The sequence below is a fragment of the Schistocerca cancellata genome, chromosome 3, assembly GCF_023864275.1.
Source record: "Schistocerca cancellata isolate TAMUIC-IGC-003103 chromosome 3, iqSchCanc2.1, whole genome shotgun sequence".
Taxonomy (NCBI): domain Eukaryota; kingdom Metazoa; phylum Arthropoda; class Insecta; order Orthoptera; family Acrididae; genus Schistocerca; species Schistocerca cancellata.
Window position 1 is genome coordinate 679,268,526 of NC_064628.1, and position 5,504 is coordinate 679,274,029.

The following is a 5,504-nucleotide window of genomic DNA, read 5'->3' on the forward strand; positions in this document are numbered from 1 at the left end:
ATCCTCCGACCGATAGTGCAACCATATCGGAAGCATATTGGCGAGGCATTCGTCTTCATGGACGACAATTCCCCCCCCCCCTCCTCCCCCTCATCATGCACATCTTGTGAATGACTTACTTCAGGTAACGACAACGCTCGACTAGAGTGGCCAGTATGTTCTCCAGACACGAACCCTATCGGACATTCTTGGGATAGGTTGAAAAGGGCTGTTTATGGACGACGTGACCCACCAACCACACTGAGGGATCTGAAACGAATCGCCGTTGAGGAGTGGCACAAGCTGGGCCAGCAATGCCTTGATGAACTTGTGGATAGTATGCCACGACGTATGCAGGCATGCATCAATGCAAGAGGACGTGCTACTGGGTATTAGAGGTATCGGTGTGTACAGCAATCTGGACCACCACCACCTCTGAAGGTCTCTCTGTATCGTTGTATAACATGCAATGTGTGGCTTTCACGAGCAAATAAAAGGGTAGAAATGATGCTTATGGTGACCTCTATTCCAATTTGCTGCACAGATTCCGGAACTCTGGGAACTGAGGTGATGCAAAACTTTTTTTTTATGTTTGTATATTCAGTGACCAAATATGAATGCTTTGCAACAGCGTAAGTTTCTTTTTATCCTGTAAAATTTAGTTCCTTGGGGGATGACACATTTTAAAATTCACTTTTCAGTTATACAAAAATTGTGAAGTTTAGAATATTTCCTCCTCTTTGATAACTTGCTATGGAAACATAAGGTGATGCCCGTGTACCAGGAGTAAAGTATGATTGGCAGCTAGGTCTGCTCGTTGACCGGTTAATTGTTAGCTGACTTGCAACATCTGAGTTTCACCATATGTCAGCAGACAAACTACTCCATCAGGTGCCTTGCAAAGCCATGAAGCTAATATGTGATGATTAAATTAGGACCGTATACGAGGAGTGTTTGCTCTTCAAACATTTTGTATTTTCTGTCTACAATGCTTCTACTGATGGTTTTGACCTGACTGCATTGGAGTGGTACTTCGAAATTGAGACGTATCGTCTAGTCCGTTAGGGCACTCTTGCATTGCTGTTTGAAAAAAATGGTTCTGAGCACTATGGGACTTAAGATCTAGGTCATCAGTCCCCTAGACTTAGAACTACTTAAACCGAACTAACCTAACGACATCACACACATCCATGCCCGAGGCAGGATTCGAACCGACGACCGTAGCAGCAGCGCGGTTCCGGGCTGCAGCGCCTAGAACCGCTCGGCCACAGACGACCGGCCATTGCTGTTTGAGTTTGGTCTTCTGGTGCCAACTGTTAATGATTTTTTTGCTGTAAGAAAGATTCGTAAGTGGGTAGAGGAGCGCGCACAAGTCTTCGAGGAAATTCCTTGCGGCAAAATATACTGGATCTTGACCCACTGAAGGGTCTCCATCGTCGTGAATTGTGCACCACACACTCGTTACGCTCTCGTCTGAAATGACGGACTGGGATGGAAATTAATATTACTGTTATTGTACGCTTCTGTACAACGAAAATTTTCTGCCTGTCTGAAAATTTTCCTAAGAATATGATGCCCTAAGACAGTAGGCTAATAAGTGAAATTGGATATCTAAGAGGACCTTTTACATTCTAACCTTCAAAGCCTCTAGAAGATGCCTATTTTTCACGTTGGCATAGGTCGATAACTGGCTCTTATAACTGGTTCTTATCAACCAATCAAGCATTTAGGATATTCTATTTTATATTGTGAGTGCTACCAGAAGGTCATAATGATGTGACCCAGCAATGTACGCGACGTGATTCCGTGAAGATTTTACAAAGTTTCAGATATGACGGAGAAGGTAAATGTACCAATTTGAGGTAAGGGTCACTTGTTCAGTAGAAGAAATTGTTTCAGAGTAGCGAAGATAAACAAATGCTTATAGCTTTTAAAGAATGTATTTAAGAGTCTACGTTTACTAGACTTTTTTTCTTTTTTTGGTCCATACTACCACCTCTGAAAGTTGCCTACCCTGCAGTCTTAGTAACAACGGTACTGGTATTTGAATTCCACTGTCAGATGTATCAGAACAATTTTCGCTTATAAGTTTTGACTCGGTAGTTTCCGGATCAGTGTCGCTTACCTGAAACTGATACATTTACTACTGTCCATCAAGAAACCACATTGTATTCAAGGTGTAGAATAACGGTACTTAGTTACATAATCCAACAGTGGACGTTGACTGACTTCAAAACTTGATACCGGCTCGAAGTTAATTGACAGCCAACTACTTTGTATTGTAACAATCACGCGTGGAGAACTGAAGACAATGAGATTTTTATCCAAGTGAATTTTCTCATACAGTAGATACTGTACGAAACAGTCATATTTTCAACTGTTTATCTATCCCGTCACCACATTATATTTTGTTGTGCTTCATATGCAAACCACTGCACGCGAGTGCTACTAACCGATTCCGCGTACGTAGGACAGCGTCTCATACTGTTGGTCTGGATTTAAATCTGACGCAATCAGACGCACTTATCGACCTGATAACTTCGTAGCTCACACCGGTCGCTGTGAAATATCTTGTGTTTACTCATCAGGAAAAGATAGGCGTACATGACATATCACACAGTGGAGGTGATACCGTGTCTTGATTACTTATGTGTACGCGTAATCGCGTTGTGCGTCTAACAGATTTGTTTGCCGGTATTTGAGCGTAGATTAATCCTCGAATAGCTCGTAGAAGCCACTTAAAACTTTGATTTCACTCTTTAAATTTGCCTTTTCTTTATGTGTGAACGTGCCGAGCAAGATACTAGAGCGGAAAATTTGCTGTCCTTTTGAATTAGGTTTGTCACGCCCTTCGTGCATCACAACAACCGAGTGTCGTAACTGTTTCGTCAGAGTGGCCGCTGTCACAGTCTTCTTCATGTCTGTCGAAACGGAGCTCCTAGATCCGCGTACGAATGTATGGTTTCACGGCGCTACGAACAAATGTTTTCTCGATGTTCCGACCGCATTAAGTGGTTTAAAGATCCACGAACATTCGGGCGAGTGCACTTATTTCGCTGTTAAGTGGTGACTGCCGTGAGATTGCAGCTGCTGCGCTGATATAGGGTGTTTCATGATTCCTAGTACAGGCTTCCACGGATTCTGCAGGAGATTTAGAAGTTTTGACAATGAACCCGTGTCCGGAAGTAAATAAAGCTTTGATAGGGAACCTATGTCCCGAAACGTACCGTTTGGATGCAGTATGTGTTTGCTGATCGGTTCCCTATTACATCTCCGCTGTACAGAACGGACACATCCGGTGAAGATGGCGCCACCTTCTCGCCCTGTTGCTCGGCCCAAGTACAAGAACGGTGAGAGAAACTGATACGTTCACGACTACAGTAGCCCATTTTAGTGTGCTGAAGGGCGCTTTGGAATATCTCCTTTGAAGAGTAAGTGCTTCGTCACACAGAAGACAACACAACGACGAGTATTCTAAACACTGACCACGCCATGGGTTGGCTACTGCAGAGCTCACTAGTCAGATCTGACCGTCCCCACTGTGCGCATACCATGAAGAGCGAGGAAAGTATGTCGTTTTCACACATATTTCACATCCATACGGTACATCTCGTGACTTGAGATCTTTATCAAAAATCTATCTACCAAGTCCCCTCTCCAGCCCATAGGGGAACTCGGGGCAGAACGGGATACCGGGGCACAATGGGAAATTGCTCTTCTCTAGACTACACAGTGCTGCAACCTGTTGTATGGGCATGTAACTATTTCTCCGAATGGAAGGGAAGTGAGGGCAGCCATTCTGATTTAGTTTGAAGTGCGAGATCTAAGTGAATTGTTGTCCATCACGTTACCGATTGCCTTGTTCTAACGTTTGGTTAATTTCAACGCCACGTAAGCTGTTAATTGTTAATTGTATACCCTAAAATGACACATTCCCTTAAAGTGAATGTCATTTGTTATACTTAAGTTATTTAATGCGTTTAAATACGTCAGTTATTGCACTCCATAAAAGTTGTTAACCTCAAAAGTGCTCAAAAGTGCGGAACGGGACGGGGCAGAATGGGATAGTGTCCCGTTCCGCCCCGTCATATTTTGATGCAAGTAGAAAGCAAACCCGGCCTGGATGTTCATGGATGCCAGACTCTCCCAACCAGCTATGTTCGCCGAACAACTCAGCTTTCCAGTTATCGCCCGAGGCTGTCATTCCAATTCCACTAATCTGTCAAAATACTCGGTGGACTACAAGACGAAAAGGAAAAACCGTCGTATTAACAGATTCTCTTAATAAGAAGGAACTGCAGAATGCTGTCGCACGTAAAGTACGCCTACAGAAAGGAGGAGGGTGCACAAATATAAACAATGTCAGGACAGAGACGACAGGTGCAAAGCAACTTAAGGCAAAGATATCAAACTGTGTACCCAAAAAAACCAAAACAGAGGACATCAGAGACCTTAAGAAAAATAAAAGGAAGAAGATGATGGACAAGAGAGAATCAGAGAGAGAGGATGCTGAGTGTCCCTGCTGTGGGGACTTCTACTCAGTTTCTAATGAGGTCTGGGTCGCATGCCAGTGGTCACACAATTCATGTGCTGGCATACACAGTGAAGATAAAGAGGAAATACTGATTTGTGACTTTTGTCGAAAGGGCTAGTAGTTAGTGGTTTGGTGGTTATTAAGCATTGTACATTTTTCAGAATGACATTAAAATATTTTCTTATTTTGAAGAATGACAGTTTAATTGTTTAAATTACACATTCCTTAGTCTGAATTGCCTGTTATACAACATTTTGTCATACTTTAATTCGATATTCGTAATTCAAATTCAATGTTTTTGCAATCATTTAACAAAAAACACCCTTATCCCATTCTGCCCCATGGGTGGGGCGGAACGGGAAATATGCAAGACTTTCTTTGAAAAATTGTAAAAAATGCTAAATGTATTGTTTTAAGTGATTTTAAAATAAGGTACATTAGGTTACACTACAAGGTGTTTTTTTATCACTTTAAGAAGTGTATCCTTGTATTCCCTTATTTTATATAATTTGTTAAACAATAAGTATCCCGTTCCGCCCCACGTTCCCCTATAAGCCTGTAATAAAAATTGTGAAATGCTCTGTATAACCACGCTACTACAAGCGACGCCACTGGCACCTAAACCAGCGCGTATACACCGAGGAATACATTTCACATAAATGTTCTCAGCATGTTATAGTCTTAGGTGGAGATTTCAATTTACCAGATATAGACTGGGACACTCAGATGTTTAGGACGGGTGGTAGGGACAGAGCATCGAGTGACATTATACAGAGTGCAACATCCGAAAATTACCTCGAGCAATTAAACAGAGAACCGACTCGGGGAGATAACAAACAGACCCGAACTTTTCGACTCTGTAAGCGCAGAACAGGGAATCAGTGATCATAAGGCCGTTGCAGCATCCCTGAGTATGGAAGTGAATAGGAAATAAAAAAAGGGAGGAAGATTTATGTGTTTAGCAAGATTAATAGGAGGCAGATTTCAGACT